This window comes from Pan paniscus, chromosome 13, assembly GCF_029289425.2.
Source record: "Pan paniscus chromosome 13, NHGRI_mPanPan1-v2.0_pri, whole genome shotgun sequence".
NCBI classification, from domain to species: domain Eukaryota; kingdom Metazoa; phylum Chordata; class Mammalia; order Primates; family Hominidae; genus Pan; species Pan paniscus.
Genome location: NC_073262.2, coordinates 144,689,390 through 144,714,095, shown reverse-complemented (window position 1 = coordinate 144,714,095; position 24,706 = coordinate 144,689,390). Strand labels below are relative to the sequence as shown.

General features: G+C 41.2%; 1 protein-coding gene, 1 long non-coding RNA gene and 1 pseudogene across 2 annotated transcripts in view; 2 read left to right on the top strand and 1 right to left on the bottom strand.

Annotated features, from left to right (window-relative positions):
• Positions 1–4,497, bottom strand: part of LOC129397322 (tubulin beta-8 chain-like) — a 60,561-nt gene extending 56,064 nt beyond the window's left edge. The window contains 1 exon segment of the mRNA XM_055109338.2: positions 4,120–4,497. The gene's annotated coding sequence lies outside the window, so the exon portion shown is untranslated.
• On the top strand, positions 3,292–6,644 carry LOC134728770 (uncharacterized). The gene is made up of 2 exons (XR_010109567.1): positions 3,292–3,785; positions 5,921–6,644. It is a non-coding gene; the product is annotated as an uncharacterized LOC134728770 (long non-coding RNA).
• A 1,506-nt stretch (positions 6,645–8,150) lies between these two features.
• Positions 8,151–9,939, top strand: LOC117981438 (heterogeneous nuclear ribonucleoprotein A1-like; annotated as a pseudogene).
• Positions 9,940–24,706: the final 14,767 nt, after the last annotated feature.

Sequence of the window (24,706 nt, the reverse complement as noted above, 5' to 3'; positions counted from 1 at the left end):
TGTTCTTTATAAGTCATCCAGTTTTTGGTATTTTGTTATAGCAGGCCTAAAAGCCTTTAGAACTAACTTCCAGTTAACCAGGAAAAAAACAGACTGAAAAGTTAAATGACACCATAAAAAGCAACCAGAAAATTCCAGAAGGGGAAATATTCTACAGGACCACTGACTAGTTTTTCAACAAGTCAATTTCATTAAATAAATACATAAACAAAGAGTGAGGGTATTTTCCAGGTTAAAAAAGTCTTGAGCTAAATAATCAAATGCAATGTGTGTCCCTTGATTAGAAGAAACTAATTTGAACAAACCAGCCACAAAAGATATTTCAGGGAGACCAAGCTGGAAGGATCACTTGAGGCCAGGAGTTTGAGACCAGCCTGGGCAACGTAGTAAGACCTCCATCTCTACAAAAACAATAAATTAGCTGGGCATAGTGGTGTGCACCTATAGTCCTAGCTACTCAGGAAGCTGAGGCAGGAAGATCACTTGAGCCCAGGAGTTTGAGGCTGCAATGAGCTATGATTGTTTCACTGCACTTCAGGCTGTGTGAAAGAGCAAGACTTTGTCTCAAAAAATAAAAGGACATTTCATAATACTTGAGGAAATCTGAATGTGGACTGGGTAATAAATGATATAAAAAAACTATTTTTTATTTTGTTTGAAAAGATGATTTTGTAACTATACAGGAAAATGTTCTTATTTTTTAGAAATCTGCACTAAAGAATTTAGGGGTAAAATATCATTTTCTTTAATATACTTTCAAACACAAGCAAAAAATAATCATGACACAAATATAGCAAAATGTTTACAATCTATGTTCTATGTTTGCCTATGAGTGCCATTAATCTCATCTCTCTGCTTTTCTGAAAGTTTGAAAATTTCAAAGTTTTATAATAAATTTGTTTACATCCCATAATTTTATAATAAATTTTTTAAAGTTTGAAGCAAATCAACAACTATAGCTTCAAAAATATCCTGACCCACAATAAACATTGAACAGGGTATATTTCTCCCATTTCCTAAAAAAGTTGGCCCAGGAAGGAATATGAGAGCTGCCATAGCTCTCCCAAGGCTCATTATTCTCCATCACTCCATGGGAAATCCCAAAATAAATTTTTTAAAAAGTTGTTTAAATTTATAATGTTTTTGATTCTATAATAATTTTATAATAAAATAATTTTATGTTTTTGATTTTATATTTTTAATTTATAAAAATTTTTATACATGTTTATGTTTGAAATGTCTATTTCAAACTTTATGAGATATTAAAATATAAGTAATATAGTTCATCACTTTAGAAATGCCATGCTTTTCTTCTCCAGCAATTACATAATCAAAGAGTAACTGTAGTTTTTCCTAGAACATTGCTTTGTAGGCTGGGCATGGTGGTTCATGACACTTTAGGAGGCCAAGGCAGGCAGATCTCTTGAGATCAGGAGTTTGAGACTAGACTGGGCAACACAGAGAAACCCTATGAGTAGTAAAAACACAAAAATCAGCTGTGCGTAGTGGCATGCACCTATAGCCCCAGCTACTCAGGAGGCTGAGGTGGGAAGATCACCTGAATCTGGGGAGGTCAAGGCTACAGTGAGCCAAGACTGTGCCATTGCACTCCAGCCTGGGCAACAAAGTGAGACCCTGTCTCAAAAAAAAAAAAATGAAATTTAATTTAAAAAAAGAAAATTGCTTTGTAAAATTAACTTTTTCAATCAAAACCAAGATTTTTCAGATATAGAGAATGCAGCCCACTGGTCAGATTTGTCAGTTCAAAGAGAATAAATTCTAGTTTCCTATTTTTCTAGCCTGCTTATGATTATCCAATAGGATATCAAAAAAGACCAAAGCCTTTGGGATCCAAGTTCAGTATTCCTGAGTCTAACTCAGTATGCCAAATCAGGAGACAAGCACATTCTCATCAATTTTCAATCATTCAAGACCAATTTTGCTTATAATTATTCAGTTCTTTTAGACCGCCTTTCTCCTGAAGCCAGCCTTATGGCTGTTCACTTCACTTTAGCATAAGCCCCCAAGAAGGTGAACAAAATGAGGAAAAGATTGGTTAAAGTTGGCTGTTTGAAATTCTGAAACATGTCCACCATTCCCTTCACCCATGCCCACCCCTCTTAGAAGTAGTACTTTCAGATTATTTAAAAGTCGATGCTTCTATGTGGATTTTGTCATCTGTCCTTTATAACAGCTAGTAGGTTTAATTTGACTCTATTTTAAGCATATATTGACCTATGCTAATTATCTGTTAAAATAAATTCCACTCTTAGAGTTAATAAAGTGTGTTTGTCATGGAAGACCCATTGAAGTAAGAAGCTGAGGAGCCCTTATGGTAAAGTGGGACAAGAAATAATAAGACATAATAATTTTCCCATGCAAATCAACAACCGTAGCTTCAAAAATATCCTGACCCACAACAAGTATTGGACAGGCCATGTTTCTCTCACTCCCTAAAAAATTGGCTCGGGAAGGAGTATGAGAGCTCCCATAGCTCTCCCAAGGCTCATTATTCTCCATCACTCCACAGGAACAGCCTGTCAGAGAAGAGTGAAAGACCATTTGTCAACCTCTCTTCAACTCCCTGATTCTAGCCAAACTTCATCAATCCCAAGTGAGGAGCCAGAGAGAAATCAAACCCCATATATCCAGCATCATTGTCTATTGGAGTCAAAAATCACAATTCCACTACCCACCCCAACACCACTGGCCCTGTTTCTCCCAATTGCTTTTTATTGTGTTTTTTTAAAAATCCTCTTTCCCCATCCCTGCAACACCGAGAAGGAGGAATTATAGTAGATAAATATGAAGCACGGAGATCCTTTAAAAATGTTTTTAATAATAAATGAGAAAATGAAAAGGAGAGGGTTGGGAAGGAAGGAGGGAATTCAAATGCCAGGGAATTGTTCAGTTTCGCTTTTAAAGATGTTAACACTCATTTATACATCTGCAAGACACTCCCCTTAAAGAAAAGTTCTATGAGTGTGGGTCTGGTTGCATGAATAAGGATAAAATTACTTTTTTAGACGATGTTTCCCACATATAATTCAGAGACCCCTGAAATTAGGTATCCCTCTTGTAGATGTCCTTGAGATGCTGCTGGACCTGGGAAAGAGGAAACTGGGATACGGGTCTATGCCAAAAGGTGCTTCTAGTTATAGGACAGAGAGGAAAGGGGCAGAGGGAGAAAAACCCGAAGTCTGAGAATCTAGATTGCAGAAGACTACCGAGGTCGTGGGAGAAGGGAGAGAAAACAAGGATGAAAACCGAAAGGGGAAGAGGCATGAAATGTTGTTAAATGTCAAAAGGCATTTGGAGAGAAGTTGGGAATTGCATTAAGAAAACCACTGCAAATCTCATTTCAGACCATTTAGAGATATGCCCCCTGGGAACTGCGAGCTCAGGCTGTTTAGCATCAAACAAATGGATCCACTCCATCCCTACCCTAATTAAATAAATCATTCAGTAATTCCACTGGGTTAAAGAACCAAAATATTAAAAACCTTCAGGGCCTACTCTTGCCAAATATGTCAGGGATCGTGTGTGCGTGTGTGTGTGTGTGTGTGTGTGTGTGTGTATGTGTGTGTGTGTGTGTTCTGAGACACCACTACTGTTAAATAGGCAGAGCTAAGACTTAGGGGACTGGCAGATTATTGCAAAAAGGGCACGGGGCAGAGGGACTATGTTGTGAGCCTGCGAAAGAAGTTTGTGTGGGGACTGTGGGCAGTGAACGCGTTGGGAACAATATGGAAAACTGGGAGCTGCCTTGGAATCCACAGGGCCGGGTAAGAGAATGTCCGAAAGAAAAATGAGCAGGTGCGGGATGTGCGCAGAGTCGGAGAAGAGTCCAGGGCGCCCGGAGTGGCTCCAGGAACGACGGAAACCCCTCAAGGCTTTTGGGGGCGGTGGGTACTAATAGAACCCAGTGTCCGGGGTGCGCCGGGGAGGCTGCGAGCGCGGCGGGAGTGGGGCGCTGGAGGGTGAGGACGCGGGAGTGAGGTAGCAAAGCTGGGGCCGGGCAGGGGCCTCCCAGCTGGGCCCGGAGGCAGCAGGGGGACAAGGGCTAGGAGAGGGCGTGGCGGCGGCGCGGCGGGAAGCGAGGGGCATCCGGACACTCACCCCGTTGGCCGCGGCAATCAGCACCACGATCTCGAGGGCCGTCCTGCTAAAGTACCTGCCGTCGCTGCCCACCACCGTGGTGCAGCCCCGACGGTCGCGCAGGTCGATGGACGACAGCACGCTCTGGATAAAGTCGGGCAGGTAGTTGCGCTGGCCCTCGAAGAGGCCGGTAGGTCGCCGCAGACCCCCGCCGCCGGCCGGCCGCCGGTCCTCGTAGGGCGCGGTGGGCACTGTCAGCACCGGGATGGGGCTCCCCTCCGTGGCGCCTCCTGGCCGGTCCTGCTGCGGCTCCCGGGGCCGGAGGGAATCTGCAGCCTGCCGGGGGCCTCCACCAGCCTGGCCGCGCGCCGGGACTCCGCCTGCGCCCGGGCCCCCTCGCCAGCAGGGCCGCGCCCTGCGCCCTGCGCCCGCCCGCCTGGGGACCGCCCGCCTGGGGACCGCCCGCCCCTCCTCTCCGCGCGGCCGCTCGCTGACTCCCTCGGCGGAGATTGCTTCTGCCTTCCTGTAAAGTTTTCTCCCGCCCACCTTCTCCGCGGCCAGACCGCCCGAGGTGCCCTCAGTTTCTCCCCAAGTTGGACTCACTTTCGGGGTGTCCCAAAAGCCTGATTCCAGGGCCTGCTAGCCCGACCCCGGTGACGCCTGCACCCGCGCCTGGCCCCAGCCTTCACGCGCGATCGCCGCCCTCCGGGGCACACCCTCCGCCAGAAAACAGCCGGCGGGCGGCGAGACTTTGGGCAGAGTCCGGGTTCCTCTCCGGCGCCAGGCCCGTCTCCCTGTCTCCCTGGGAGTGCGCAGCCTACGCGCACCAGTTTCTCTTTAGAACAAGGACGGGGAGGGATTTGGGAGGGGGCTGAAACCTTTTGCCATCAGCAAACAGCCTCAGCCAAAAATAACCCTGGAAAGGCGAGCTAAGAATGGTTATCTCCTGCCAGCGCTGAAATCGGAGGCTGGGCGCTGCGTGTGGGGTGTGTGTGTGTGTGTGTGTGTGTGTGTGTGTGTGTGTGTACCCTCCCACCCCGACCATTTGTTGAAGGGAATCACCACTGTCAGACTCCAATCCAACAGGACCCACTCGAGCCATCCACACTTTCCCCAGCCTCCTCCAAAACAGCACACTTTCCGGTATGGACGATTCTTTTTTTTTTTTTTTCACTTATTTGTTTGTTGTGGTGGTTGCAACAGCAGCAACACAGACGACACATATTTCCCTATTCTTCTCGCCCTTCTCACCCTCCCTACCCAGCTCCTGCCTTAGAAACAGGCTTGGCCTACACTGTATCTGTCCACACTGTCTGAACTCTTCCCTGAATTAATCGTTTTCAATAGGAGGGGGCTAAATCCCTTATTAATGCCCTACCAGGAGTGAATGAATAAAGCCAAGTTAAAGGAGAACTGGGTACCAGATGCTGTGCTAGTTTCCTTTGCATGGATCCTTTCATTCTGCTGGAGCTAAAGATGTTCGGCCTCCTCTCCATAAAACGCACCCAAACTCCAAAACCAGGAAATTCTCCATAGAAAATAGGAGTGAAGAGAGAAAAGACTAACAGGATAAAACCCAAAGCAGGAAGAAAGTTCTGTCTCCCATTTCTCTCAAGGAATTTTTGGACCCACCAAGGCTACTGTCCTGAAAGATCCTGCTGCTTCTCCTTCCCCATATATTGTCCACTTCCTGAGAGTAAGGCTGACTTGCCGCAGGCTTATAAAGTGTTTGGTCACAGTAAGACAACTGTGAGTAATAACACACATTGTATACTGTGTTTTGCAATTGATAAAAGGCTTTGCATCTGTTTTTTCTTTGGAGGCTGAAGAAAAGAAGAATGGTATTCACGCAGTTCCCATTTTACAGATGAAAACAAGAGGACTTTTTCTGTGAAGTCAAGAAAGTGGTTACAATGGTACTTTCCGCCTGTCCGAATTATGTATTGCCCCTCCCCTTTCTATTAATAACATTGAAGTGTGATGGGAAAACCACTGAAGCCGTCAGTTGAAACCTGCTGGGACTTTTTAGCCATTCTCTTCAACATAAAGAATGGGTGTTTTTGGAGGGGGTGAGAGGAATGGGGAAATGTTGTCAAAGAGTACAATGTTTTAGTTGAGACAGGAAGAATACATTTTGTTGAGATCTACAGCACAGCATGGTGACTGTAGTTAACAATAAAGTATTGTGTATTTCAAAATTGCTAAGACAATAAATTTCAAATGTTCTCACCACAAAAAAGATAGGTTTTGAGGTGATGAATCTATTAATTCTCTGGATTTAATTATTCCACAATGTACACATATATCATAACATCACATTATACCTCCGTAAATACATAGAATTTTAATTTGTCAATTAACATTTTTTTAAAAGAATAGTGTGGCCAGTCGGGGAGGTAGGTTTTTTTTTTTTCCTCTAGTCTCTACTCAGTCTCCAAGATCCCATTCCCCATAAAGTTCCTGTCACCCAGGTGGAGTGCAGTGGCACAATCATGGCTCACTGCACCCTCTCCCTCTTGGGCTCAAGCGATCCTCCCGCCTACAGGTACATGCCACCACGCCCAGCTAATTTTTGTAGTTTTTGTAGACATGGGGTTTCACCATGTTGCCTAGGCTGGTCTCGAACTCCTCAGCTCAATCAATCTGCCCACTTTAGCCTCCCACAGTGCTGGGATTACAGGTGGGAGCCACCAAGCCCAACCCATAAAGTTCCTAACTTTTTATCTCCCTGGGAGTGCACAGCCTACACACACCAGTTTCTCTTTAGAACATACTTAAGAGTCTTGGCTTAGCATCCAACAGACAGAACTTTAACACTTCTATGGATCTGTGCACCTGTCTATGGTGTGGGGTTTTTAAGATCTCTTTCTAATGACACTTCATTTTGCAAAGCAGGACAGTTTCATTCCCAGAAGAGCAGGTATGGTAAATCCTTTGTTCCAGTAACGAAGACAATGATCCAAACCCTAAGCCTCAGAGAAGCCCAGAAACCCTCCAGGCCTCCATCTCTCTGCTCCTAGCACCTGCCTCTCTCTTGACATCAACATCATTCTCCCCTCTCACAGCCCAGCTCCTTCCACAGACCCAGGGATTAGGCACCAGAACCTCAGACTAGATTTTAGAGAATTACCATTCAAGAGGCAATCCTCTTCCCTTGGTTCCAATTTCAAGGTTCTCAAAGACTGGAACAGGGCTAGTTTGAGGCAATGTGCCCCATCGCATAGCCAGAAAGAACCTTACAGTGAAAAGGAAAACAATTCTTCCAAAGTAAGGGGGTGCTGATCCCCAGAGGGAGGACAGATGGGCAACCAAACAGTAACCGGGCCACCACGTGCTTCACACTCACTGATCAAGGATTTCTAAAACCACTTTTCTTTTCTCTGAATTTATATAGGACTTTGTATCACTCATAAAGGACTGTCTTATAGGCTGATAACACCTTTCTATTCATGCTTATACTTAACATTTAGGCTAGGATAATTTCCTAACCTCAGTGTCCTCACTATAAGATGGGAATTATTATAATCCCTACCTCATAAATTGTTGGGAGGATTAAAATACTTAGTAAAGTGCCTGACTAATAGAAAGGCATTCAATAAATGTTAGCTATTCATGGTGTCATCATCATTATATTTACCATTATTACTAATCTCCTGTATTGCAAGAATTACAGTTTATATTTTTGTAGACCATCACTGTAGCTAAGGGGTCTTTGGGCCATAGGTGATATTCCATAAAGGTTGGTTAAATTGATCTGTGGTTTTTGACTATGGAAACTCAGAACTCCCTCAAAATGTACAAAACAGATTTACCTGCTAAATAAATCTCTTCAAAGCTGACCCCAGGTTTAATTGAATTAATTCCAATGAATTTGTCACAATGATGGAGAAAGGAAACTTAGAGGGCCCCACAGTTGTTTGCTGGTAAAATGAGAAGTTTGGATTAGATCAATGTTTCCCAAAATATTTTCCTCAGAATGTAAGTGCCCCTCGAATCCTGCACAAAGCAAGAGTTTCATGACCAAGTAGCTTTTAAAACTCCTGTACATTCTACTCCCATTCTTCACAATGCACACTTTCATATTAAAAGTTCTGAGAGGAGATACGTTTGTCTACTTGCTCCTTTCTGCCCGTGGACGCCGCCGAAGAAGCATCGTTAAAGTCTCTCTTCACCCTGCCGTCATATCTAAGTCAGAGTCTCCTAAAGAGCCCGAACAGCTGAGGAAGCTCTTCATTGGAGGGTTGAGCTTTGAAACAACTGATGAGAGCCTGAGGAGCCATTTTGAGCAATGGGGAACGCTCACGGACTGTGTGGTAATGAGAGATCCAAACACCAAGCGCTCCAGGGGCTTTGGGTTTGTCACATATGCCACTGTGGAGGAGGTGGATGCAGCTATGAATGCAAGGCCACACAAGGTGGATGGAAGAGTTGTGGAACCAAAATAAGGTGTCTCCAGAGAAGATTCTCAAAGACCAGGTGCCCACTTAACTGTGAAAAAGATATTTGTTGGTGGCATTAAAGAAGACACTGAAGAACATCACCTAAGAGATTATTTTGAACAGTATGGAAAAATTGAAGTGATTGAAATCATGACTGACCGAGGCAGTGGCAAGAAAAGGGGCTTTGCCTTTGTAACCTTTGATGACCATGACTCCGTGGATAAGATTGTCATTCAGAAATACCATACTGTGAATGGCCACAACTGTGAAGTTAGAAAAGCCCTGTCAAAGCAAGAGATGGCTAGTGCTTCATCCAGCCAAAGAGGTCGAAGTGGTTCTGGAAACTTTGGTGGCGGTCGTGGAGGTGGTTTCGGTGGGAATGACAACTTCGGTCGTGGAGGAAACTTCAGTGGTCGTGGTGGCTTTGGTGGCAGCCGTGGTGGTGGTGGATATGGTGGCAGTGGGGATGGCTATAATGGATTTGGTAATGATGGAAGCAATTTTGGAGGTGGTGGAAGCTACAATGATTTTGGCAATTACAACAATCAGTCTTCAAATTTTGGACCCATGAAGGGAGGAAATTTTGGAGGCAGAAGCTCTGGCCCCTATGGCGGTGGAGGCCAATACTTTGCAAAACCGCGAAACCAAGGTGGCTATGGCGGTTCCAGCAGCAGCAGTAGCTATGGCAGTGGCAGAAGATTTTAATTAGGAAACAAAGCTTAGCAGGAGAGGAGAGCCAGAGAAGTGACAGGGAAGCTACAGGTTACAACAGATTTGTGAACTCAGCCAAGCACAGTGGTGGCAGGGCCTAGCTGCTACAAAGAAGACATGTTTTAGACAAATACTCATGTGTATGGGCAAAAAACTCGAGGACTGTATTTGTGACTAATTGTATAACAGATTATTTTAGTTTCTGTTCTGTGGAAAGTGTAAAGCATTCCAACAAAGGGTTTTAATGTAGATTTTTTTTTGCACCCCATGCTGTTGATTGCTAAATGTAATAGTCTGATCGTGACGCTGAATAAATGTCTTTTTTTTTTAATGTGCTGTGTAAAGTTAGTCTACTCTGAAGCCATCTTGGTAAATTTCCCCAACAGTGTGAAGTTAGAATTCCTTCAGGGTGATGCCAGGTTCTATTTGGAATTTATATACAACCTGCTTGGGTGGAGAAGCCATTGTCTTCGGAAACCTTGGTGTAGTTGAACTGATAGTTACTGTTGTGACCTGAAGTTCACCATTAAAAGGGATTACCCAAGCAAAATCAGGGAATGGTTATAAAAGTGATTGTTGGCACATCCTATGCAATATATCTAAATTGAATAATGGTACCAGATAAAATTATAGATGGGAATGAAGCTTGTGTATCCATTATCATGTGTAATCAATAAACGATTTAATTCTCTTGAAAAAAAAAAGTTCTGAGAGGTCCTCAACAGAAGACATCACTTAACTTTTTTTTTTTTTTAAGACAGATTCTCACTCTGTCACCCAGGCTGGAGTACAGTGGCCACCACTCCTGGCCTAAAAGTTTTTTAACCTGGTGCTTCCCAATCTAAACTCACAGGGACCAGTTTTCTTAATGAAAGAGAATCAGACTAGCTTGTAACCATAGCTGGTGACACTCCCCTGCCCCATTCCTTGTATGTCCTCAGTGGACTAGGTCAGGAATAAATAAATTTTCCTGATTCTCAAGGGCTGGTCACTCCTTTGCACTGAGCTCAAAGGTTCTCTGTAGCATGGGTCACAATGAATGATAGCCCTGATAGCCTAGAGTAGCCTTTCAGCCTTCTCTGAGCCTCTAAAGACTGAGGATCCTTGGCATGAAATAGGAGCAACTGATATACCCTTGCTTCCCCTGGGGACTCTCTTGCTCTCAAAAAGGTATCAGCCATCATCTCCATCTAGAGAATATACTAGCTGACTCAGCTTGACCAGCCTGTCCCAAAATGAGAATCTGGGTAAAATAAGTATTGAAACACTTCATTCCTTGTAGATTCACAAAACACATTAGCATATTAAAGACTATGAAGTTCTGCAGGAAAAAAAACCTATTTAACTTTAATCCAACATTGCCAAGTTTTATTTGACCATGGAAGATTTTTCCAAAACACTTACAAACAGATCAAGGACATTAATCTTTCATGAAACACTTTAGATCCCCAGGGTCCTCTCCAGCTACATCATTCTGTGATTTTCTTTTTTATTTATGATGCATTAAAAGATTAATCTCTATCAGACTTCCATTTAGAAATTCACCAGAATGTGCAAAGGCAGCAGGTAAAATTGCCGAAGGGTATTATAAAAATACCCTCCAGTGATTTTTGAAACTTAAACTGAAATATTTATATAACTATATATTTCAGTTTGTATATTATATATATGTATATACACACATATATATGTGTGTATATATATTTGTGTATGTCTATCTATATCTATGTATATATGGCATTATATCCATTTTACAGATGCAGAAACTGAGCTTTAGAGGGGGTGAGCAATTGGTCCAAAGCCACACAGCACACAGGTAGTCATTGATAAAGGTAAAAACAAGAGTTGAAGCCTGAGGTGTAAGGACACGGAGACAAGTACACAAATGTTTACAAGTTACACATATGACACATGCCTTTAACATGAATTTCTTGAACATTCATTTAGAGGTCTTACAATGAAGACATCAGAGTGGCAGCAAGTTCTGTTGGAATCAGGGGAGCGTGTTCTTCTATAATCCCCTGGCTGACAGGAAAGCACACTGATTTGGCCCATGGTAGTTATACACTCCCATTGAGTCAGGGGCCACTTCTATGCACACAGGAGGTGCTAAAAATATGCTGTTGACTCACTGCCTCTAAGAGCAGAAGAAATGCCAAAAGTATAGGACAAGAGGCAGAAAAGCACACGGAAAAATGTCGTAGGGCAGTCCTCTAAGGAAGTGTTAGATCCCTTTGAAATCTGTCCAAACACTTTCTCGTGCTGGGGAAAGTCAATTACATATTTCAAGCAACCCCACATGTCATACGAGTATCTTGTACATGTTTGCGTACTCGTGTCTGTGAACTTACATCTCAGACTTCAACTTCTCGCTCCCCACCCTTATCAATGACTGCCTGCATGGCCTTGGGCAAGTTGCTTTCCCTCTTCAAAGCTCAGTTTCTTCATCTATAAAATGGACATAATGCTACCTACCTCATGGGGTTAGTGATCACATTTAAGGAGCTAATATGTGGAAATTGCTTACACAGTACCTGTCACATAATAAGGGTTTAATAAGTGTTTGATGTAATTGTTTTGATTATTACTACTATTACCAAAATAATAATTACTACAGTAATAATGATTCTTATTCTCTATATTAGTATTATCTTTGAAAATGGGCATGGATTATGTCTATGTAACCGTTTTGGCACAATATCTAGCATTATATCACATACAAATTAGAGAATTCATGTTATTACGGATGAAAAAATATTTTTACTGACCCTTAAATTCTTCATAAGTAACTGCAAAAGAAGCCATTATCCCAACACATGAAATAAAAAAAAAAATCAGTTCCTCTGGAGTTTGTTTTTGGAGGTAGCCACAGGATACCTAAATTTTTTTTCTTTTCAGAGAGACCGAGGGGCTCACTAGGTTGACCAGGCTGGTCTTGAACTCCTGGCCTCAAGCCATCCTCCCACCTCAGTCTCCCAAAGTGCTGGGATTACATGCATGAGCCACCACATCCAGCCTACCTAAAATATTGAATGCTGTTAATAAATCTCCTGAGGCCAGCATAAGAAGGTGATGGGCAAAACTAATGCAGGTATGTTTTTCTGGCTTTTTCATGTATTGGGCCCAACTTTGAAAAGCACTTACTATTAATGGCTAACTTGCAAAATTTGTGATTTATTAAAAGCAGATTTTAATTGTTTTACCTAAAAATAATAGGCCTCTGATCTGCCAAAGATGAAGATTTAATTTCTAGGTGTTCCCCACAATACCTAGAAACATCAGTGTAATCGATTATTAAACACTTTAGAACTATTCTCATCAAAGTTCTTTATTATATAATACAGCAAAAGAAAAGTTTCTTTTCTAAAGGCTTCTCTATACTTTTTTTAATAGTTGAATTTCATTTCTGAAGCCTCCTAAAAAGAATAGAATTTAGATCTTTATTAAAGAGGAAATATATTTTCCATGTTTAATTTAAATTACATTCCATCAGTCATTTGCAATCTTAGCCTACATGGAATTTTTTTTTTTTTTTGGTAGTTTTTATGTTTGGGCTTTAGGAGGGGATTCCCAATAATCTCTATATAAATATTTCTAATCTCTACATAAATATTTTAACATTTCAATGTAAATTAGTTTTTTTAAAGCTATTTTATCCATAAAAATAATGAATTTGCATGGCTGAGGGTGAAATAATGTGTTATCAGGACCCCTCAGTTTTGGGGGTTGTGAGTAGATCCCATCTTCATGTTCCTCCAGCCCAGCCCAAGCCTGGCTCAGGTCCTCCTCCCCCATTTGTCAGGAACCACCATCCCCAGGGATTCTATGTGCCCTGCCTGACCAGTGTTCTCCATCAGAGTTTACCAATCTTTTGTTCATTCCCTCAGAGCACAGCTAAGCAAGAGGACACTAATTTGAAAATTAACTCAAGCAAATAGAGGAACAATATCCCCAACACATTGCGTTTTAACATAGGGTTTCCTGGACACACTGTTTCAACCCAAGAGTTGGGCTAATAGTAGGAGTTCCATCTGCTAAAATATGGCTGTCAGCTTCAGAGGGAAATTCATGAACGTCTTCGTAGTTTGTTTTTACGTTTCACTTGGCACTGTTTCTAAAATTTCCTCTGAAGCCAAAAAATAAGTTATTTCCCAGCACACTGGTCACTTTTCATTTATCATTGGATTGATTTTTGTAACTTGCAGTAGGAGCTGAAATCGACCAGGGGTTTCTTATCCAACAGACAGCAGCAAAACTCTTTGTGTATCTGCGTTCCTTTCAACAAGTGTGACTTCCTCAATGGCATCATTCGTGAGCGTAACACAGAGCTCAGCAATAACGTTTCTTCACTAACCCTACCAGGTATCCAACATAGGATGTTACTTCCTTTCACTGTTTTCCGACTCCTGGCAGATATTAATCATTGGGATTTGGGAACAAGGAAATAGAATTTCTGAGAATGCTTGGGAATTCCCAAATTCATATGATTTCCATAACACTTCACTTACAAGTTTTTGAAAAATAATAAGTGACTATAATAACAAGCAAATAGTCATTTTTTTCTGTAACAGGATTACATGAAAAGTTTTAGTAGTCTTCTGTTTTAAAAAGATATGATAACAAATGATTATTTATTATTATTATGAGCCAACATATTGTAACAAGATTATAAAATCCAATAGCATTAATAGAGAAAACATTAAAAAGAAATGAATATTATCACAAAATAAATGCTAAAGAAAAGTCCTTTAAAGATTGAAAGGTAACACCACAAATACTTAATGCTTTAATCATTGTTTACATGACATTGTTAAACAAGGCATCAATCATCCCCTCCAATACCATTTAAATAACATAACATTCTGATCTCCTGGCAAGATGAACAGCACTAGAAAGAAGCAACTGTCAAAATTGCCGATTTAAGGGCATATTTTGTTTCTAAAACTTGGCATTTCTTAGAAAACCTCTCATAGGATTTGTAAAACATATACTATGCCTATGAACACATTAATATTTATTTGCAGAAATGGTTCACTGTTAGCAGTGGACAAGGCCATGAACACACACTTGTAACACAGCAACAGATACAAGAAAGTCTGACTGAGGCTCCTTTACTGCTCCTGTCCTGTTCACCTTAACTTTCATCTCCACATGTCAGTGCTTCCTCATCTTTCTTCACTTGAAGTCAGTGCATTTCTTCAAGCCAGTAGGTTCTCTATACTGACTATTAAGCTGTAATTTTCACAGGAAAATTAGAATGTTCCTTCCCATTTTCCTAATTTCTCAACTGATTTTTCTCAGAATTCAGAATCCATAAATATTGAAATGCCAGGAGAGAATTTCCAAATGGAGATGCTGTTCCCTTCGTCCATTTTCAGAAGAAACTGTAGCATAGTGTTATCCTTCTCTTCTCCAATATTTTTTTTCCTGCAAACTTATGGTTATCACCTCTTTAAGTGCGTAGCTCACAATTTTGCCTCCCCTGCAAATGGTCCCAAAACAGTGAAGTGGGTCCTCTTTAGCTGTGTCTTTACTACATAATCCTGCATTTCTGACCGTAGGCAGGGAGTGTGACCCAGGGAAGGATCCCTGACTCAATGGGATTTCTCTTGCTGTCTCTAGAATTTGAACACCAGAACCCAGATGTACAGAGGCTGGGAGCCATTGTGGTGTGCTATATTGATGACAGCAGCAGTGGGTGGTGTGGGGGCAGTTAATTGACAGCTACCTGTTGCTGACATCCCAGGAACTGCCTGAACCTCCTCTTTCCCAGTCATAAGATATCTAAGATTCTGCAGTATTCTTCATTAAATCCTAGCATGGTTTAAGCTAGCCAGAATTAGGTTCTGTTGCTTTCAATCAACAGAACCTTAGCTAATACATTGTTATTTCCTGGTCTTTGTTCCTTTAATTTTCCAGGAAAATAAGGGAAAATGGCTTACTGGTTTTAAAAAGAGACAAGGGACAACATACCATTTATGCAAAATTTAGAAGCACTCAAAGGAAACTCTGGAAAGTTCCTGAGACATATATAGGTAGGATCAGCATAAAACTTAAACAGTGTATCTAGATCATGGTTGCCATGGTTGCCTTGACACAATGAACATCTGTATCAAGATCATATTTTCTTGGTGGGACAGAGAGAAGCACAAGGCGGGACTCACATTTACAGTAATCCTTGTTTTCCAGGAACCATACAACCCAGTTTGTCTAGAGCTGTTCATCTTAAGTTTGTTATCCCACCATAATTATAAATAGAACCTCCTTTTTCTCTCAAGAATATCCCACTTTGGATGATAATTTCTGTGACTACCCATTAAGAATATTTAATAACTATAGAAAACTGCTTCTCTATATTTTTGTATATTTGAAACATTTTATAACAAAAATATCTTTAAAGTTATCACCTACACAGAATATAGCTGCCAAATGCTCCTACTCTGCTATTCTAACCATGAATCCCTCTGGGGCCCCTTCCTCCTACGGCGCTTGTGAGGATGAAATGAAATAAGCTCTATGAAGTGCCCAACAGTGACCAACACTGAATAAAATACAGCCACCATAGGTGTCCTTCCCTTATGTTCACCAAACTCCTGATAAGTTATTCGGTGATGTTTTAATCTTAATATTTTATGTAGATTATACATTCATCTGATTCAAAATGCAAAAGGTACAAAAGCATATACAGTTAAAAGTTTCCCAACCCACTACCATTTATCTCCCTGGAGGCAACTGTTTCCAGATTTTTGAATATCCTTAAAGAATATCATATGTATGGAAAAGAAAGATTATATATTTATATGCATCTGTGTATGCATTTTCCTATGAGAGGCTCACAAAGTCTCCTTGAAGAGATATCATTATTACAAATACCCCTCAATTTACAATGGGGTTATATTCCAATAAACTTATGAAAATATTGTAAGCTGAAAATGCATTTAATACACTTAACCTACTAAACATCATAGCTTAGCTCGGCCTACCTTAAACACTCACATTAACCTACAGTTAGGCAAAATCATCTAACAGAAAGCCCATTTTATAATAAAGTGGGCTTTGAATATCTCATGTAATATAATGAATACTGTACTGAAAGTGGAAAACAGAATGGTTGTATGGGTACTCAAAGTACAGCTTCTGCTGAATGTATATTGCTTTCAAACTATCTTAAAGTTGAAAAATCATAAGTCAAAATATTGTAAGTCAGGGATTGTTTGTACTTCTACTTTACATGATGAAATTGAGCCTTGAAAAGATTAAGTGACTCACCCAAGGTCACACTGGCAGTTAAATAGTGAAACTTGGATCCAAATTGTTCAGTCACTACATGTATTGTCTTGAAATTTGAAAAAGAGGAAGAGGAATTAAACTACTAAATTGAAGGAATATTTTAGGCATAGAAGAAGCAGATGCCTTCATGTCCAAGTGATTGTGAAAAGCCCACTTGCCCCAAAATATGTCTCCTGGTCATATGAAATTCCACCATTTCAGATTTTTACCTGGGGATTTAGAGTAATCTGCTGTTTTCCTAGAGCTCCCCTAAAATAGAAATAGAAATTTTGGAAGGCTAAATATATGCTAACATTGGAAAACTCATTTTCTCCCCTTTGTAAGGCAAGGTACTGAAGGAGGGGCCCCTACGGGCTGTGCAGGGACATCCTGGAGGCATGGGGAGAAGAAACTGAAAGGCAAGGTTGTATGGAACAAAGAATACCGATCTCAGGATTCTCCCTTGAACCTGCCCTAACTTTGTTCAAATAGACTTAGCCACTGACCTGCTGTCAAAAGACCACAGCCAATCTGACTTGTTTTCAATATAATGATGAATATTGATTTGGTCCCTTCATCCAACATTCTCAGCTGGATCTTTTTTTGACCAAGGATATACATTACTAGGTGAGTACAGGCAGTTAATTCTTCCACACGGGACTTCGGAGTTTCTGAGTTAACCAGAATCACCCACCTTAACATCTGCCAGTTTATACCCCAAGTCCTGACCAGTGCCCCCTACCTGCTATGCCTCATGTTTTCAATATAGCATAAAATCAGAAATGAAAGATGAAACATCATAGCCAATATCACAGAAATACAAAGGATCCTAAGAAACTGCTAGGTATAATTACACACTAACTAACTGGATCATCTAGAAGAAATGGATAAATTCCCAGACACATAAAACCTACCAAGATTGACTCATGAAGAAATTAAAAAATCTGAACAGACTAATAGCAAGCAAGGAGGTTGAATCAGTAAGAAAATGTCTCCTATCAATGAAAAACCCAAAACCAGATGGCTTCCCAGATTAATTCTACCAAATATTTTAAGAAGAACTAATACCAGTCCTTCTCAAACTCTTCCAAAAAGCTGAAGTGGAGGGAATACTTCCAAACTCATCTTACAGGGCCAGCATTACCCTGATTCCAAAGCCAGACAAGAACACTACAAGAAAGGAAAATGACAGGCCAATATCCTTGATCTACATAGATGCAAAAATCCTCAACAAAATCCTAGCAAACCAAATTCAATAGCACATTGAAAGAACCATTCACCATGATCATGTCATGGTTCAACATAAGCAAATCAATACATATAATATACCATATTAGAAAAATAAAGGATAGAAACTATATGGCCATCTCAATAGATATAGAAAAAGCTTTTGACAAAATTCGAAACCCTTTCATGGTTAAAAAAAAAAACACCCAACAGATCACGTATTGAGGGACTGTATCCCAACAAAATAAAGGCCATATATGACGAACCCATAGCTAACACCATAATCAATGGTGAAAAGTTGAAACTTTTCCTCTACCATCAGGAACAAGACAAGGATGCCCACAGACACCACTTCTCAGGGTAATTAGGCAATAGAAAGAATTAAAAGGCATCCTAATAGGAAAGGAAGAAGTGAAATTGTCTCTACTGACAGCATGATCTTGTTATATATAGAAAACCCTACAAACTTCACTAAAAAAAGGTTAGAACTCAACACAAAGAAGGGAACAATAGACACTGGGGGACTCCAAAGGTGGGAGGGAAGGATGGTGGGAGCAAGGGTTGAAAAACTACCTATCGATTACTATGCTCACTGCTTGGGTGGTGGGATCATTAGAAGCCCAAACCTCAGCACCATGCAATATACCTGTGTAAGAAACCTGTACATCTACCCTCCTGACTCTAAAATGAAACATACAATATTTAAAAAACAAAAACAAATAAATAAAATTTGAAAACTGTTAGAACTGAACTGATAGGTGAAATCAGTAAAGTTGTAGGATACAAAATCAACATATAGAGCCTTGAACACAGCAACATCCAGCTGTCTGACACGAAAGTCTCAGGGGCAAGAAAACCTCTATAGGAACTCAGAAACAATGAGCTAAGTTGTGTTTATGTCTGAAAGGATGTTAAGAACTTCATTCATGTTACATCAGAGCCAACAGAAAGAACCAACAGGAAACCTGTACCCAACAAACAGAAATGACAAGATGAAGGGAAAGCAGAGGTAAGGGCTTACCTTAGAAAGGGCAAGTGATTAGCTCACTATGCAATACAATGTTTGCTCCTGAGCCAAAAATTTGTACAATAATTTGGATATTACTTGCACAACCAGAAAAATCAGCCACTCATTAGGAAAATGTGTTTCTGTATAAGTCTTAGGACTCAGCTATCTATAATAACATGAAAAGACAATATTTTCATCCAAAATGAGTATTTTTGTTTGTCTTGGCTTGTTATTCTAACATCAACAGCCTCTAAATAAACTGTTGAAGTACATGATATAACCACCTCTTTCTCCATCTTTCCCATTGCTCCCATAGGGTTTCAGTTGTGCAATTTCACCATTAGCAAAGCTTTTTGCTGAAATCTGGCTTTTCAAAGGGAGAGTATTCAGAAACAGAAGATGCTGATCTGGGAGGCTCTTCCTAATAGAACTGCTGCTTCAGTTTAGCTTGAAAAAGCCCACACCCAGTTCCTAATGACAAACATCTGAACACCAGGTCTTCCCACGAGCAAGACCATGCTATGCCTCCTGCTCGCTCTGTTCTATAAGCAACCCAGAGATTGCTCCCTGTGAAGAGGAGCCTGCCAGGGGAGCAGCATTCCACCAGACCCTGATTTAGCAAGATATTTCCGTATCATTCCCCCAACCAGCTGGAAGTCCTCCACTGCTCTTGTGTAAAAATCTAACTCATCTCGCTGAATTTCCTGATTTAAAAGTCTAATTCATTTCACCAAAAGTGTGACAGAAGGAAACCAAGTACACCATCTCTCTCTTACCAAACCAAAGCTATTGCATGTGCATTCTGGGGGGAAAAAATGGTCCAAATATGTTACGGAGGGGGTGCCAGCCCAGTGTCATCCTCTTACTATTGCCATAGGATCTTGGCTGATGGCATCAGAGGAAAAACAAGTTTATCGATTACTTTCAACCATTAAGCTCACTCCTCCATGAAAAATAAGTCACAAGTCCAATGTCTCTTATTAAAATAAGCACTGCAAAATATACAGGAGTCACAGTTTTAAAATGGGACACACGTTCTCTAAGCGGTGAACCACGTTAGAGGTGCACTGTTTACATTGTATAAAGTCCCCTGGAGCCAGGGTTAGGAAGCGCATCTGTTCTTTGGTGTTCTGGGATGAAGGAGAAAGGAAAATGTGCTGCCAGAAGTGAGTGGGAAGGAGCCCATGAGATAAAGGAAGTAAATCCATTTGCTGATTGCAATAATAATGGTAATACACGAAGCTATACATACATACATACATACATACATGCAAACTTTCACATTTTTTAAAAAAAAGAACTTAAGGCTTCCACACATGTAATCAGCCCTTATGAACTCTCCTGATTAGCTGCAAGGAAAATCTTCCTTTCTCCTTTTTCCTGCACCATCCTGGGCTCCCTTTTGACTTGTTTTTTTTTTTTAAACTTATAAACGATCAGCTCATATTCTGAAGTTTGTAGTCCCCTCCCGCCCCCTCTGTCTCTACACCGTTCATTTACATTGGCAGCTGTCGTGCTGCTGGGCATCCTCAAACCCACCAGTTTCCCTTTGATGTTTGAGCAGACAAACATGATCATGCACTAGGCATCACTGTGCCACTCAAAATGCTTTTTTGTTTTTTTTATTGCATCTGAGAGAAATCTCAAGGTTGCAAACCTGGAGTCAGAATTGTCTCCATGTGTCTCAGTGGGAAGAGTATCGTGTGAAGAAACAAGTTGATTCTACTAATCAAAAGGAATTTTTTTTGATATCAGGTCATCCTCCGAATGAATTTATATTACCAAGTGGAGGGTCACATGAGGAAAATGGTCAAACAGCACCACCTACAGCAAGAGCTCAGAAGTGCAGCGGAGCCAGGCTGAGTCAGGTAAGAAAAGCAAGCTGGGGCCTGGCTCAGCGCTGTCCCCTCTGCTCCTGTCTGCACAGAAAGATTAGGATGACAGTGGCAGGAAGCCTGTGCACCTAGTATGCATCACTTGAAGGGAACACACAGATTCCAGTAAACAGTTGGAAGGAAATGTTAATACCAGGCTCTGCTAAACAATATGAAATGACTCCTAGATGAGACAAGCGACTTTCATCAAAGTTTCCTGATACCTGAAAAGACAGCCCGGGGGATCCTGCACTACATCTGCTGTATGTAAATTAAGCGGGTTTTTTTCCCCTTTGTAATCAAGGCTCATACACAAACAAAATCACACTTTAGAAACGGCCTATTTCAACTTGTAACTAGCTTGCTTTCAGGGGCTCCAGGTCAAAAAGAAATAGAGCACAAAGACGCTTTCTCCTTAGGGATCATACACAAATTCACTCTGTCCGTTTCTTTCCCACATGGAGCAACAAAGCCATCCGACCTCTCCATCCACCCATCGGGTCCTTCCTGATTAAAGTGAGATAAATCACAGCCCTCTCTCTCCAGATGGCAGACGACAAGAGGGGGATGCTTGCCTCAAGAAGTCCTCCCCATCCCTCTGCATTCATGCAAGCCCGAGCGGAGAGATGCAAGAAATTATGGATGCATTTTAATTCCCCAGACCCTGCAATTAAAAATGGAAATTTTTTGGCCACGCGTGTTGGCTCACGCCTGTAATCCCAGCACTTTCGGAGGCCGAGGTCGGCGGATCACCTGGGGTCAGGAGTTCGAGACCAGCCCGGCCAACATGGTGAAACCCTGTCTCTACTAAAAATACAAAAATTAGCTAGGAATGGTGGTGGGCGCCTGTAGTCCCAGCTACTCGGGAGGATGAGGCAGGAGAATCACTTGAACCTGGGAGGCAAAGTTTGCAATGAGCCAAGATCGCACCACTGCACTCCACTCTGGGTGACAAAGCAAGACTTCATCTCAAAAAATGTTTTTAAAAAATGGAAGTGTTGTTCTTTCATTTGTAAATGTGTTTTGGTAAAAGAGGGGCAGTTTAAGCAACCCTTTCTATTGTCTACATTGTTAAAATTCATCAGACATGGACTCTTGACTCCGTTTTGCCTGGGCAGACCCAATTCAAGCATTTACAACAGCTATAACCTCCTCAAATCAAAAAGAGGAATCAGCATTATTGCTAAGTTCAAATAAGGTCTTGTTTTATTTCATTTTTATTTTTGAATGCAGCCATTCCTCCAGGTGCTATCATCAGGTAAGATTGTCAGTCCTGATTAGGTAAAGGTATTATTACAAAATGCAATTCTTAAAAATGCAGTGTCTAACTACACTTTTAATAAGCCTTTCCCCCTCCCCTATGTATTCTCCCTTAGACACCCCTTCTCAAATTTAAAATCACAGAAACTAAAATATGATGCCTAAAGAGAGCCTAGCGACTGCCCAGTCCTCTAATTTGATGAGTGGGAGTACTGAAGCCCAGAGGAGGTCAAGTAATTTGTTCCCAATGTCTTAGATAAGAAGAAAATGACCAGCTGGGAAATCCCACTCATGTCAAGGCAGAGGCACAGGGCCACAGACTGTGGTTGAATTGTGCCACACTCCTACATCCTTCTTTAGGAATCACAGAACATTCCTGTGTTGAGTCGGAGTCACTGACTTCCTTTTCAGGCTGATTGAGTTCTGTCCTTACGGGCCGCGACAAGAAGTTTTGGTATTATGCTACACCAAGACCATTTATCTAGTTCAAGAAATGAGCACAGTCCTTAGAGCCCAGCAACTTTCCCCATGTCCAGTAAATGTAGCTTCTCCATTAGAAGCTGTCAGAATGGAGCCTTCTGGCTCATCTTGATTTTGATTTGTGCAAGAATGAATGGTTGTGCTAAGACAGCTTTCCTAGCTGATAGTGAGCAAAACTTTTTTCTCATAATCTATAAAAAAATTAAATTAGAACTTTTTGCTCATAATCTGTAAAAAAATATTAAATTAAATCTGGCTCATCTTGATTTTGATTTGTGCAAGAATGAATGGTTGTGCTAAGACAGCTTTCCTAGCTGATAGTGAGCAAAACTTTTTCCTCATAATCTATAAAAAAATATTAAATTAGAAGCACAGAGTTTATTTCATGACTTTTATCTTCCTGCAATTTTCTTGTGGGCATAAATGATTTGTTTTTATCCTGCCTGCCCCCCCAATCCCTTTTCCAAGAGACTAAAAGAGTATCTAGTGCAAAGTAGAGACTCAAATATTTTTTAATAAACAGTGATCCCAGCCACCCAGTGCATGTTGCCAAATGCCAACCCCATAAATGATCAAACACATCATCTCATTCAGCCAATCAAAATCAAGTGCTACCTATTTTTTTAAGTTTTCATAGCCCTTGGGCATCTGCTTTCTCAGTATTTCCCAAACTTGAGTCATTCTCATCCTGCCTTCATAATTTTGCTCTGTCAATTACCTCTACTATTATTTATTTCATATATTTTTAAATAGCCCCACTTTTGAAACTTAAATACATGCCTTTTAAAAGGAAGCTTTCTTACTACTATACATCAAAAGCCATTATTACTTGTTCTAAGTACTCATAACAACATGTTCACAACTATTAAAATTTAGTAATGTGCATCCACATACTCTCTAAATTCATGGAGCATCTGCACACACTTTAAGAAACAATTCTGCATTACTCACTCAATTTTCTTGACATCCTTCTGAGGCAGGACAAACCTTGGGCCCAAAGAATTGAGGTAGGAGTCCAAGCAAGTTGCCAGCCACATAAAGGCAAACCTTGGCTCAGAAGTCAGGACTACCAGCCCCTAGGTTATGGTTCATGCTCTTTCCTCTGCTCTCCAGAACTTCCTATCTCCAAGTGTAGTTAGCAGCCCAGATGCAGCAGCATCCTCTAGAGACTTGTTAAAAATGCAGAAGCTCAGGCTCCACCCCAGGCCTATGCAGACTGAATCTGCATTTTAACAAGGTCCAGGCAATTCACGTGCACATTAAGTTTGAAAAGGCCTGGTCTAGATCAGCAGTTCTCTAACTTAGCAGCACATTAGAACCATCTGTAGAGACTTTAAAAATACCAGTGCCTGGGCTTCACCTCCCAGAGAATCTGATTTAAGTGTCTGGGGTTTGCCCTGAGTCTAGGTATTTTTAAAAACTCCTCAGCTTATACAAAGCTGGCAGGGCCGGGCACAGTGGCTCATGCCTATAATCCCAGCACTTCGTGGGCCAAAGTGGGCAGATTGCTTGAGTCCAGGAGTTTGAGACTAGCCTGGGCTAAAACCCCATCCCTACAAAAAAAAAATACAAAAAGTAGTTGGTGGTGGCACATACCTGTAGTCCCGGCTACTCAGGAGGCTGAGTCCTCGCTTGAACCCAGGAGGTAACAGTCTGGTCAACAGAGCAAGACCCTGTATCAAAACAAACAAACAAACAAACAAAAAATGCTAGCAGCTTACCAGCTAGGGAGGCCTGTACAGCCAAGTTTTCCAAATGGGGCTACATTAGTTGTTCCAGAACTTTAGCTGCATCAAAACCACCTGGATGGCTTGTTCAGCTACAGAGGGTCTGGCCATGCCCCTAGAGTTTCCAGCTGAGGGTCTGGAATGAGGCCCGATGATTTGCATTTCTAACAATCTCCAGGCGATGCTGATGCTGTGGGTCCAGGGACCACATTTTGAGAATCTATGCTAAATGAACCGGACAAGATCAAAGCTCAAATTTATTCCAAGAACTTTTCAAGGCCTACCTGCAAGTTGTAGTGGAAGTAAGCATCTAAGGGTGCAAAAAAGTTTTACTGTAGACTAAGGCCTTTTACCTGATCTCTCAAATGTTCACATTTCTCTTATCAACCTAAATAACAAACAGAGAGAGGCTCTCCACAAGAAAAAGATATTCGTTTGGAAACAGAGCCTTGCAATAGAAATAGGCAAGCCAGAGTAAACTATACGCATATTCACGGAGGTAAAGGAAGACAAAAGAAAAAATGAGGAAGATTATATGATCATTTGGAAATGATTATCCTTGGCTACAAAGATCAATAACAAAGGTGATGCCAGGCCCAGGTTGGACAGGCA